This window comes from Hippopotamus amphibius, chromosome 4 (genome assembly GCF_030028045.1).
Source record: "Hippopotamus amphibius kiboko isolate mHipAmp2 chromosome 4, mHipAmp2.hap2, whole genome shotgun sequence".
NCBI classification, from domain to species: domain Eukaryota; kingdom Metazoa; phylum Chordata; class Mammalia; order Artiodactyla; family Hippopotamidae; genus Hippopotamus; species Hippopotamus amphibius.
The window spans coordinates 163,788,522-163,802,642 of NC_080189.1; the positions used below are offsets into that span (position 1 = coordinate 163,788,522).

At 40.3% G+C, this 14,121-nt stretch overlaps 1 protein-coding gene and 1 pseudogene across 6 annotated transcripts in view; one reads left to right on the forward strand and one right to left on the reverse strand.

Annotated features, from left to right (window-relative positions):
* Positions 1-14,121, forward strand: part of NRXN3 (neurexin 3) — a 1,504,067-nt gene that overhangs the window by 390,762 nt on the left and 1,099,184 nt on the right. The window lies entirely within an intron of this gene.
* On the reverse strand, positions 3,527-4,335 carry LOC130852337 (MICOS complex subunit MIC27-like; annotated as a pseudogene).

The following is a 14,121-nucleotide window of genomic DNA, read 5'->3' on the forward strand; positions in this document are numbered from 1 at the left end:
ATGATTCTTATAAAACAGTTCGTGAAATAAATGTAAGCACAAGTGAATATACATCAGCACATGCATATGTCTGTTTTTCCCTTATTACCGAATCACTATCTGAGGGAAACAACAACTTGATTCTGAGGTTTGCCTTACTAAGTTCTCTCATCTTCACTGAAATAGGGATAACCCATCCCACCCACCCTCAGTCATTACCTAGGCTGTTGCCTTTGGTCACGCGTTTATTTGACAACTGTCAATCTCCATTCTATGAAAATGTAAGCTCCCTGAGGACAAAGGCCTCACCTGTTCACAGGTGTTTCCCCAGCACCTAAGGGAGTCCCTGGCATAAAATAATGCACTCAATAAGCATGTCTGGAACAAGTTAATTAATTAATTAATTAATTAATTAATTAATGAGCTAACCTCATGGAGCTCTAAAATCTGGCGGAATTTAGATCCACAGATATATGCTGGAAACCTACAGTATGCCAAGGACTGTGCTAAGATGCAAAGATGAATCAGACACAGTTCTTGCCTTAGAGGACCTTACAGTTAATGGGGGACACACACATATAATTTTAAGGAAAAGCAGTTAATGCGCAAAAAAAGAGGCATTCACAGGTGCACGTGGGACGGCTGAGAAGGATGTAGTGTATCATGGGGCTCAGGAGAACTCTGTGGATGAGATGATGCCCAAGGGAAGGCGTGAAGACAAATAGAAATGAGCGAGGAGGAAGTGGTGCTCTGGGGTGACGGGGCAGCATGAGCAAAGGCCCAGAGACAGGGCACGTCGTGGTGTTTGGGTGAAGAACTTACAGTTTGCCAACGTCAGGGCACAAAATATAAGATCAGGAGTTTTGAAAATGTATCTGCGAAGTTAGGTAGGGGCCAGGTCATGGAGAGCTTTATTTCACGCTCTACCCCTGCACTTTAGGTAATGGGGAGCCAGTGAAGGATCTGAACTAGTAGAATGACATAGACTGGCAGCTAGTCCATCAGGCTTTAAATTCCTTGAGAACTGAAGTTAGTCCATCTGCTACTTCTCCCTGATTTATCTTTTTCTCCTAGGGAGTTGAGGAGCAGTTGGGAAGGCTGGTCCAGTGGCTTTAGCGCAGGACCAGGAGAGTGCCTCTGAATCTTCAGGTTTCTGCAGAACAGCGCTTCCTCCTGACTCCCATTTCAGTTTCCAATGATCCTCTTTGTCAGAACGTATATTTCTCCCTTCCTCTGTCCTTGGCATTACTGAGCCACTATTGTTGGATGCTGCACAGTGCAGTAGAGGAAAGACAAATCGAGGCTGAAGTGCATGGATAGTGTCTTTATCATGAGGACTAGGGAACTGATGGAAGCCCATCACAGTGTCCTCCTATGTGTTGGGGTCTTCTGTGTCGTTTGACTTGGTTCTTCCTACACCATCCTCCTTTCCACTCAATCTGTTACTTTTCTGCTGGTCTGTTGGTTTTCCATTTGTCTCTGCATTGTCCATGGAGAAGCTCACGTGCTGCTGAGACCTCTGAGACCGACTGGTCCATCTCACCTCTCTTTTCTCATGACGTCGCTCGTGAGGAGGAAGGAAAGCAGGAGAATGGGGAGAATGAACACATTTAAAGGAAGAAGAATTGGGGAGAACGTCATTGTGCCCATTCCAATCCACATCCCTTTGTGATTATTAGCCATTTAAAACCAAATGGGATTTTGCAGCAGAGATAGTCTCTGAACAGATGATTAATAGTTTAATCTGTAATAACTTTACATTTTATAGAACCCTGATAGGAGTCCACATCTGGTGAGCCATGCTATTTAAGGCTGTGTTAATTCTGTTAATTGCTATATGTTTATTTGAATTGCTGGCACCTGCGGGCTTTGGGATAATGTGTTTGCTGCTTTTTTTTTTTTTTTTAATATACTTATTTTATCCTGTCTCACTGTCTTTTCTGCTGTCTGTTATGTGACCACAATTTCTCTTCTGTTTTTTCTTTTGCATTGTCCTCTTCTTCACTTAATATACTACCCCCCCACCCCCACCCCACCCCCCCATTCTTTTTTCCTACTTATGTGCTTCTCAAGCTCTTGTTTTGGTATCCTTCCTGATTGCTCAGGTGGGGATAAATCACTCTGTCCATAACTAGGTAAATTTAGGTCTTGGCATTGGGCCTAAAAATTCCCTTTTTTCTACCTTTGAGAATACTGTGTGGTCCCATGATGAGCAAGATCAAGTGAGGGTTTTAGGGTCAGCATGGAAGATGAGAGGAGGGTTGGCTTTAGAAGCCCAAGTCCAGGGTTTGAGTCTTGCCTAGACTTGTTCATTACCAGCTGCAAGACTCTTAGCAAGTCACTTGACTGCTCTTAGCCTCAGCTTTATCATCAGATGATAATGCTCACTTCAGGCATTTTTGTGTTGGGAGCAAATGAGAAAAAAAAAAATGGAGGTGCTTTATAAACTGTAAAGCACTGTGCAAATGCTAATGTTACTATCTGTGTTAATAAACAAAACCAAAATGATCAGATATGTTTAAGGAACCACTTATTGCTCTTTGCTGTTCCTGCAATTAAAAAACTGCAGAAGTTAAGAGAGTCCAATGTATCTTAATAAAAAGAGCAACTGAATTAGAACCTGACTACCAGATCCATTTCTGGTACTAATTAGAAAACCATACAACCTCCTTGGACACCCATGCCTTGATCTGTAAAATGAGGAGAGTTATCACTACCAAACCAAACATACACTACTACGAGCTTCACTGGCATCTGGAAAAGATTTTGGATTGCATTATTAATAGAAGATATGAGCCCACAGAAGAAAAGAGAGAACCATAGTCATTCACTAAAAACAAGCCATATCAAAGCAAATAAACTCATGTGTTATTCAATATTGTTACTATACTTAAAGCCCAGGAAAATGCTATGGAGCTAGCATAGCTAAATATCAGCAGCATATTTGGCAGTACACTTTGTGATATCCTCATCAATAAGATGGGGGAAAAGGGTTTGGATGTAAGAACTAGTCAGTAAAAGAGTAACTATTTAAATATACCACTGGGTCCTGATGAATGGGTATATATATATATTTTTTTTTTGTCATAAAATATGGATATTTTATTCCAGCTCTGGGAAGTGAAAAACAAAGGCGGGAGAGAGTACATCCTTCCACACACTATTCTAATTGAGCTGACATTAACTCAGGGAAGCTAAAGCAAATGTATATGTGTATACATATTTATATATACACATGTGTATCTTTTTCAGATTTTAGTCTCATCCATGTTCACCTATTTATTTTTATCTTTTTATAAATACCCTTAAAAGTCACCAAATGCATCCTAATGCTTCTACCTCTGCCTCTTTATCGATCATTTAATATTGTTTGGATTGTAAATAATTTGTGTTTTAATCACTTAGGTGATCTGTCATATTGTACATTAGAAGATGTAAGAGAAAACCTGGTTTCAATTATACTCTATGCATCACAGTTACCCATTACATGATTTTTTCATCGTTATTTGCAGCTTCACACATCTTTTAGTTGTCTGTGCAGACTATTTCAGCTTCTCGTGCTGTACATATCTGCATCGTCTGCATGGAACTGCACGTGATCCATGAGCTTGGGGTCAGGCATAGACTGTGTAGCACCTGAGGTGGATTCTGATTTCCTCTTTGTTTCAGAGCTGAGCTCTGATGGCAAAGGCACTGAATGTTTCGGGTTGTGAGTAGGTTTTGCAGGTATTTCTATTTCATCAGAGCTTCTTAGCTTAGTTTTTTCTTTAGGTTCAGGAAGTGACTCTTTTTTGCTTTTATTTTTTGTCCACGAGGATTCAACTGCTTCATAAATTTGCTGGCTTGTAGCATATGCCGTTTTCCCAGTTACCTTTAGCAGTTATTACTAACTGAACAGGGTAGCAAACAGCTGCTGCTAAAGTGGCCAGTCCCAGTGGATAAGCACTTCTCTTAAGCTTAGAACCTTTTCTTGCTGAAATGAAGCCTGCCAATCCTGAAACTGTAATCACTCCAATTTTCGAAAGAAAATCTCAAAGTGGATTCTTCACCTAGACATATGCATGTTTTCCAAATTGTACTGTATCCATTATCCCATTTTTCACAGACATAAACACCCTTGCATCAGCCAGGATAACGATCAGTTGTAGTGCGAATGGATGCAAAGCCCATTTGTAAATGACCAGGCTGCTTTTCAACATATTTAGACTGGAGGGGTGGTGCAGTGTGTATGGGGAGCTGCTCTGGTTTCACTAGCTGCTGTTTGGACTCCTCCCCTTTGGCCACTTGCGCACTTAGAGATGCACATATTAGACCTGCTGGCATGGTTGTCAGCTTTCCCATCCTAACAGCTGCCATAGCTGTGACCATCTCCTGATGAATGGGTATAATTTGACTTACAGGAAAGTTTCTGGTGGATGTCACAATGCTGTGTCTTATTCAACATTTGTATTAGGGACTTGAGGGAAGGTAAGAGCATGCTCATCAGCTTTGAGAATGATAGAAATTATGTGCCTGTATGTTCTGCGGCTGTATTAATAAAGGAAGGAAAACAAAGGAGGTGATAGTTCTATAGTATAATTTTTTGGCTAAGAGAGCAGGCTCGAGCTATAGTTCTTGGCTGCAAAGCCCACCTCTATTTCCACTAGCCGTGGAAGGCTGGGAAAGTTACTTAACCCTCTCTGTGCTTCACTTTGCTTATTTATTAAATGGGGAGAATAATTATACCTACTGGATAGGGTTGATGTGAGGACTAACTGAGATGATAATTGTAAGACCCTTAGAACAATGCCTGATGTATAGAAAATGCTTGGTAAGTTGTGTTTATCAACATCATCCTCATCACCACCAGGTGATAATGTGGTTACTGGGAATATTTCTCTTCGGTTCTGGATGATAAGCTGACTAATTGACATATTAGAGCATGTTTAGAGCTGAGCTATGTAAAAGATAACAGTGTGCTCAAAAGTCTGACATAAAGAGTTAACTGATAGATCCGGGGACGTTTAACCTGAGGGAAAGATGCCTGAGCCCATGGGTAGAGAGTTGTCTTCATATGTGAAGGACTGCCTTATGGAGGTGGATTTAGACGTGGTTCATATATCCTCAGGAAGAAGAACTAGGGCAAATGAGTGGAAGCTGGATACTGAATACAAAGAAGACATTTCAATAAGAGCTGTCTAAAGCTGCCTTTAAAATAATGTATTCTCGTCACTCAAGGTATCCAAGCAAAGTCTGGGCAACCACCTTGCTGAGGTTGTAGAGGATATTATAACATCAAAGGAGTAGACAGTCTTCATTTTCTAGCTTCCTTCTAAACATAAGATCCTATACATGTACATATATCCACTCCTTTTTAGATTCTGTTCCCATGTAGGTCATTACAGAGTACTGAGTAGAGTTCCCTGTGCTATACAGTAGGTTCTTATTAGTTATCCATGAGGGTGAGTCAAAAATTATCCACACTCTGGGTATAGAATTTATTTTAATTAACTTTTAGAAAAGACATACGTCATTTTTCAACATAATCTCCTTGCTTTTCAATACACTTTGTCCACCTGTCAACAAGCTTTCGTATTCCCTCATTAAAAACCGTTTTAGGCTGAGCTGCAAGCCATGAATGCACCGCTGCCTTCACTTCTTCATCTGAAGTGAATCTTCATCCTTGTAGGTCTGCTTTCAGGGGCCCAAACAGGTGAAAGTCCAATGGAGCAAGATCAGAACTGTGGGAAGGATATTTTAACACCTCAAAACAAAGTTTTTGCAGAGTGTTGACAGTGTGGACAGAAGTGTGTGGATGTGCACACCCTCAGACCACAAAAAACTACGCTGCTCTTCTTTGTGCAGATCGCAAGTGGGGCATCCATTTTTGCTCACACTGCAGTTACAAATGAACTGATGTAACACATTCACACCTGCACAGCAGTGACTGGGGAGACAGTAGCCTTGAACAGAAAGTGCTGATAAGATAGTGCGGCCAACAGAAATTTTAATATACCCATAGTGTGGATAATTTTTGACTCACCCTCACATTTTCTATATGGTAGTGTGTATATGTCAATCCCAGTCTCCCAATTTATCCCTCCCTGCCCTTTCTCCCTTGGTAACCATAGTTTATTTTCTACATATGTGACTCTACTTCCGCTTTGTAAATATGTTCATTTGTACTATTGTTTTTAGATACACATATAAGTGATATCATATGATATTTGTCTTTCTCTGACTTACTTCACTCAGTATGACAATATATGTATCAAATTATCACATTGCCATTTTTAAACTTATAAAATGTTATATGTTAATCATATCTCAATAAAGCTGGGGAAAAATTAAAAAACCAAAAAAAAAAAACAAAAACCCACATAGGATCCTATAGCTCTATAGTGAATGAGCCTTCTGAAAAGAATGACTGATTAATTAGACCAAGTTCATTGTGTTGAAGACTTTTCTGATTAATCTCCTATTCAGTTGACTATACAATGTCCCACTGAGACTCACAGCATTGTCCTTGTGGTGGGATTTGAGATTCCCAGCCACTGTCATCACTTATTCGTCACTTATAATTATGTCTCTTTCCTCAGACCTTCACTGGCATCATCTCCAAAACCATTATAACCACAGCAATTATAATCATAATAACAATAATAAAGACTACCAGTTATTGAGCACTTAGTGTGAACACATGAGAAGTGTGTCTCTGTGGCTAAGTGCTTTGTATGTATTCCCTAATTTAATTCTCACAACAAACTTACGAGGTGGATTCTGTTATCATAACTAATTTGAATGTGAAGATAGTGGGTGTCTTGCCCAGGGTCACTCATTTAGCAAGGATTGGAGTTGAGATCTAAATACTGTTGTCCTCTTGACTCCTGCTGCCATCTCTACCAATTCAATTGGAAAGACTTGGTGAAGAAGAAGAGGAAAAAGCTTTTCAGAAAAAGGTTGGTAATTCTGTGGTTAAACCCACTCTAGGGAACGGCAGAGGCTTCACTTCAGAGGAGAGGTCATTTAATCAGGCAAAAATGTCCTGCTGGAAGACTGGATACAAGGACCTATTTCTTTCACCTTGCCATTGATTGTCCAAGAGGAAGGCAGTTTTTGCTTGATTTCCGACTGTGACTGGGCAAATTGATATTGCCCAACCTGTTAATGGAGGAAGGATTTTCATTATGGGACCTGAGTGGGAAGTAGCTCCTCTTGGTGTAAACGCCAGGCAGTGGAACACTTTTGTCATGAGATAAGCAGCACATCTTTACATTTATTCCAGCCCAATATTTTCTGTGAAGTTGGAGTGCTTTGCCTCTAGTGCCTTCAGAAAGCCAGATGAGGAGCTTTTTAGGCTTATGATGAATTTTCAGTCTGATTCTGGGAGTCTTTCATTTAGCTTGGCCATCTTTTTTTTTTTTTCCTTCAGGATAAATTCAGTGGAACTCATTGCTTTCTAAAAATGGCACTTATTTACAGCAGATGTAATCTACCACAACATTCCCATTGAGGCAAAATCTCTTGTGTCTTCAAATGCCTCAAAGGAGACAGAAAAAGTAGTCCTTGTACACATATACCTACAGGGATAAAGTCTTCATTGAGCGAATTAATTAGCTAATGTTTTTTTTTTAAATTGCTTTACAAATGCTGAAGTGACTGACATTAGCATTACGTGCTTTGTTAACCTGTGTTCCATCCCCCACGTGGACAGTATGCCACAACAAGTTTCTGCATAAATTTCAAGAGAGATAGTAGGACACATTTTCCACTTCGCAAATCAGTTAAGATGTAGCCTAGGGCAGCAACATTGCATACCAATTATCCACCAGGAAATTCTCCCTCTTCCCTCTCCCCCAGCTTCTCCCCCAGCCAGTATCAGCAGATGGTCCATCTCATACTTCATGGAGAAAATAGAAACTCTTCAGCTTATGCTTGCTAAACTCCTGTCGCTCCACTTTTAGATTTACCTTCAAAGACAATTACTGCTACCGTCTCTTCTCCTGTCTTACAGGATGAGCTCTCCTCCTCCTCTCTGCGTACAACTGCTGTTCTCTTTGTGTCTTTTGAGATGTAGCCCCTTTAAGGAATCCCTCCCTTTTCTGTAATTTTAGATCTTCTCTTCACCTCTTTTCTATTCCCTCAACTAGAGATATGCTCAAAATAATTTTCTTGATTCTATCTCCTGATGAATTTGCACCTTAGTTCATTTCTTATTTCAATGAAGAGAGAGAGTTGTATATGCGTCCCGTCTTCTCTACCTCACGGTTGCTCCGTACCCTCTGTGATTGCAGCCACACACTGAAGTGCGATACACACCAAAGCGCCGCACCTGTCCTCAACACTTTAGTGGAACTGTCTTCTGGCTCTGCTGTGCTTACGTTAGGAGCACTTTATTGTGTGCTCTCACAGCTCTCAGTTCTTAATGGTGTTGCATTATAAGTGCTGTTATAGTATTTTAATGATCTGTGTTCATGTTTCCCTAATAGTATGAGCTTCTGGAAGGCAGGGACTAGGATTTATACAGGTGGTGTACTCCCTTTAGAGTTACATAGGTCCTGGCAGGTGAATATGTGGAAAATACTCTTCAAAACATTAATAAATATTTGTGAATATCAGTAATAAAACTATTGTTTAGATTCCCAATTTCTGCTTTTATCTATTTTCTCAATAGTGTATCATTCATTCACTTATTCATGAGTGCAGTGAATATTCATGGAGTGACTACTCTGTTATCAGATCTGCTGTAAGTGTTGGAGTATGTGGCGAATGAGACCATCTGTAAGGTCCCTGAGCTTATGGAACTCATGTTATGGTTGAAGGAGACTAACAGTAAATGTGTAAAAACCTAATTAAGTTACTTTAAAATAATGATTTGTGTATGAAGGAAATAGAAGAGAATAATGGGGTAGTGAGTGGCAAGGAGGTTGGGTCTCCATTATTAGACTGAGTGATCAGGGAAGGGCTCTCTGAGGAGGTGATAATTAAGCTGGGACCTAAGATGCAGGAAAGAGTCAACTGCACAAAGATCTGGGAGAGGCTCTTCCAATCAAAGGAAGCTGCAAGGATGAAAAGGACCCCAGGCAAGGAAAGCTTGGCCTGTTCAAGACATGGCAAGGATACTGATGTAGAAAAGAAGCTACTGCTTACCGGGGGGTGGGGGGGGTGGGGGGGGGGTGGGAGGTGGGGCAGGTTAGTGGTATGGGCTCAAAAGATACAAACTACTATGTGTAAAGCAGATAAGCCACAAGGATATATTGTATAGCACAGGGAGAATTATAGCCATTCTCTTGTAATGACTTTCAGTGGAGTATCATCTGTAAAAATATTGAATCACTGTGCTGTGCACCTGAAACCAAAATAGTATTGTAAATCAATGATATTTCAATTAAAAAAAAAGAAATGGTAAGGAGACCTTGGTGGCTGTGGCTCAGAGGGAGAGGTGGTGAGAGGAAAAAATGTTTGTGGGTAGACATCCGGCTTTTCTTAAAAGGTCCAAGCTAGGCAGTATCGACATATCAAGCTTACCTACACCTTGGGATCTTCATTTGCTGTTTGTCTCCTATTTAGATTGACTTTCTGTCCCCCTTTATTCCAGAGGACAAGGTGTCCCTCCAGGTTTCTAAGCTTACACATTCACCAGTGCTGACCATCTCCTTTGCACCTGTCACCTCCTGGCATCTACTCTTCAGTTATCCCCACTCTCTCTTGCACCTTTGATCCTTGCCTCTCTATTTGTTTTTCCTTTGCAGACTACAAACATATGCTAGTCTAGCCTGACTTTGTATGAAACCCTTCCCTTGACCTATACCTTCTTAAATTCAGGGAGAGAAAGAATACTTCTTTCCCAGAGATGGTAGGAAAGGAGACAAAACACAGAATGGTTTTGAGGTTTGAGAAAGGAATGATGAGAACAGAGACAGGGCAGTGTGTTAAGTGTGAGAAGAATGCGTGGTTATATATAATCCACTATTGTTATCACCTATTCACTCAAGTTGGAAACCTCACAGTGAGCTTTGATCTTTCCTTCTCATTCCCCCTTCTCCCTCTCTGCCCTCATTGCATCAGCCAAAAATCCCAGTGACAATCCCCTTGTTGTATTTCTCATTCCTTTCTTTCCTTTCTGGACATATACATTCTTTTTTATATTCTTTTCCATTATGATTTATTATAGGATAATGAGTACATTTCCCTGTGCTATACAGTAGGACCTTGTTGTGTATTTATTTTATATATAGTAGTTTGTGTCTGCTAGTCCCAAACTCCTTATTTATCCCTCCCTTACTCCCTTTCCTCAAATTAAAACATAAATTTGTTTTCTATGTCTGTGAGTCTGTTGCTGTTTTGTGTTTTGATTACTTATTTATTTATTGGTTGTTTTGGGTGTCTGTTGCTACACACGGGTTTTATCTAGTTGCAGCGAGCAGGGACTACTCTTCCTTGTGGTACACGGGCTTCTCATTGCGGTGGCTTCTCTTGTTTCAGAGCACAGGCTCTAGGCACACAGGCTTCAGTAGTTGTGGCACATGGGCTCAGTAGTTGTAGCACATGGGCTTAGTTGCTCCCAGCAAGTGGAATCTTCCCAGACTGGGGCTCAAACCTGTGTCCCTTGGCAGGCGGATTCTTAACCACTGCGCCACCAGGGAAGGCCCTTGTTTCTGTTTTGTAAATAAGTTCATTTGTGTCTATTTTAGATTCCACATATAAGTAATAACATATGGTACTGGTCTTTCTCATTCTAACTTACTTCACTTAGTATGATAATCCCTAGGTCCAGCCGTGTTGCTGCAAATGGCATTATTTCATTCTTTTTTTATGGCTGAGTAGTATTTCATTGTGTGAATATACTGCATCTTCTTTTTCTATTCATCTATTGGTAGGCATTGAGGTTGCTTCCATGTCTTGGTAATTGTAAATAGTGTTGCTATGAACATTGGGGTTTGTGTATCTTTTTGAATTATAGTTTTCTCTGGATGTATGCCCAGGAGTGGGAGTGCTGGATCATATGGTAGCTTTATTTTTAGTTTCTTAAGGAACCTCCATACTGTTTTCCATAGTGGCTGTACCAATTTACATTCCCATCAACAGCGGAGGAGAATTCCCTTTTTTCCACACTCTCTTAGCATTTGTTACTTGTAGACTTTTTAATGATGGCCATAAAATGGGTTTCTTTTTTTTTTTTTTAATGGGTTTCTTAATAGTACCTAACTCATAGAACTTTTATGAAATTCAAATGAAATGATGCAATACCAGCACGTGGTAAATGCTCAGTAAATATTGGCTATTATTGCCATTTCTTTGGTCCTTTAAATGCCCTGCATTTGTCTGTTAGCTTTTCTGACAGACATATAATCCCTTTGAGGTAGAGAGGTTTTTGTAGTTTCAGCAATTCTGTTAATACTATAGGTTTATTAATTAAAGAGAGTAGAAAGTAATTTATATTCCTTGAATGATTTTTTTGATTGACTGTAACGAAGTTGCTATTTCTCTATACTGTAGTTTGACCCCAATTGAAATGATCGCATCTGTAAAATGAAAATAATAATTTCTTCTTTATAGACAGTAAAAAACCTTCATTCATGGATGAATGAAAGGTGTGTGCATGCATGAAATATGAATTCAGTGATTTCATATTTTTTAAATTCTTGGTAATTAGATGGTGTTGTGATTGTGTTAGCATACTTTGTATTCATAGATATTTCTTTTCATAGATATTTTTAATGAAGTGGTCCTGAAAGTTGATGTTTAAAATGCTAAAGGAAATAAAACTTATAACATCAGCTATTAGCTTGGTGTTCACCAATGTCCCTTTCAAGTCTAAAATTCTTATAAATTATACGTTGCTTTGAAATGTCTTACAATCCCCCAATTACCTTTAAATGATTGATCTAATAAACTTCTGTCATGTTCCAGGCATAGTGTCTGGAAAACAAATTGAACTGGGCAGAGTTCCTTCCTTGGAAGATCTTATAGTTCAGGGGTTGGCAGCTTTTTCTGTAAAGGGCCAGGTTAGTGGCTCTCAAATGGGGAAAGTTTTGACCTCAGGGAACATTTGCCACTGTCTGGAGACATTTTTGGTTGTTAAGACTGGAGTGAGGTTCAAGATGGCGGAGTAGAGGGACGTGTGGTCACTTCCTCTTGTGAGAGCACCAGAATCACAACTAACTGCTGAACAATCAGCAACAGGAAGACAGTGGAACTCACCACAAAAGATACCCCACATCCAAAGACAAAGGAGAAGTCTCAATGAGATGGTAGGAGGGGTGCAATCACGATAAAATCAAATCCCATAACTGCTGGGTGGATGACTCACAAATTGGAGAACAATTATACAGCAGAAGTCCACCCACTGGAGTCAGGGTTCTGAGCCTCATATCAGGCTTCCCAACCTGGGAGTCCAGCAATGGGAGGAGAATCCCCAGAGAATCAGACTTCGAAAGTCAGTGGGCTTTGATTGCAGGACTTCCACAGGAATGGGAAAACAGAGACTCCACTCTTGGAGGGCACACACAAAGTAGTATGTGCACCAGGACCCAAGGGAAGGAGCAGTGACCCCATAGGAGACTGAACCAGACCTACCTGCTAGTGTTGGAACATGGACTACAGAGGTGGGGGGGGGGCAGCTGTGGCTCACTGTGGGGACAAGGACACTGGCAGAAGAAGTTCTGGGAAGTACTCATTGGCATGAGCCCTCCTGGAGTCCACCATTAGCATGACCAAAGAGCCTATAAGGTCCAGTGCTGGGTCACCTCAGGCCAAACAACCAACAGGGAGGGAACTCAGCCCAACCCATCAGCAGACAAGTGGATTAAAGTTTTACTGAGCTTTGTCCACCAGAGCAGCACCCAGCTCTACCTACAGTCCCTCCCATCAGGAAGTGTACACAAGCCTCTGAGATAGCCTCATCCACCAGAGGGCAGACAGCAGTAGCAAGAAGAACTATAATGCTGCAGCCTGCAGAATGAAAACCACAGTCATAGAAAGACAAAATGAAAAGGCAGAGGACTTTGTACCAGAAGAAGGAACAAGATAAAAACTCCAGAAAAACAACTAAATGAAGTGGAGATAGGCAACCTTCCGAAAAAGAATTCAGAATAATAATAGTGAAGATGATCCAGGACCTCAGAAAAAGACTGGATGCAAACATTGAAAAGATGCAAGAAATGTTTAACAAAGACTTGGAAGAATTAAAGAACAAACAAACAGAGATAAGCAATAAAATAACTGAAATGAAAAATACACTAGAAGGAATCAGTAGCAGAATAACTGAGGCAGAAGAATGGATAAGTGACCTGGAAGACAGAATGGTGGAAATCACTGCTGTAGAACAGAATAAAGACAAAAGAATGAAAAGAAATGAGGACAGCCAAAGAGACCACTGGGACAACATTAAATGCACCAACATTCTCATTATAGGGGTCCCAGAAGGAGAAGAGAGAGAGGAGGGACCTGAGAAAATATTGGAAGAGATTATAGTTGAAACTTCCCTAACATGGGAAAGGAAATAGCCACCCACATCCAGGAAGCGCAGAGAGTCCCAGGCAGGATAAACCCAAGGAGAAACACACCAAGACACATAGTAATCAAATCGATAAAAATTAAAGACAAAAATTATTAAAACAACAAGGGAAAGACAGCAAATAATATAAAAGGGAATTTCCATCAGGTTAACAGCTGATTTCTCAGCAGAAACTCTGCAAGCCAGAAGGGAGTGGCATGGTATATATGAAGTGATGAAAGGGAAGAACCTATAACCAAGAATACTCTACTCAGCAAGGATCTCATTCAGATTTGATGGAGAAATCAAAAGCTTTACAGACAAGCAGCAGCTAAGAGAATCAGCACCACCAAACCAGCCCTACAACAAATGCTAAAGGAACTTCTCTAAGTGGGAAACACAAGAGAAGAAAAGGACCTACAAAAACAAATCCAAAACAATTAAGAACATGGTAGTAGGAACATACTTATCGATAATTACCTTGAATGTAAATGGACTAAATGCTCCAACCAAAAGACACAGATTGGCTGAATGGATACAGAAACAAGACCCATATATATATATACAGTCTGTAAGAGATGCACTTCAGACCTAGGGATACATACAGACTGCAAGTGAGGGGATGGAAAAAGATATTCCATGCAAATGGAAATCAAAAGAAAGCT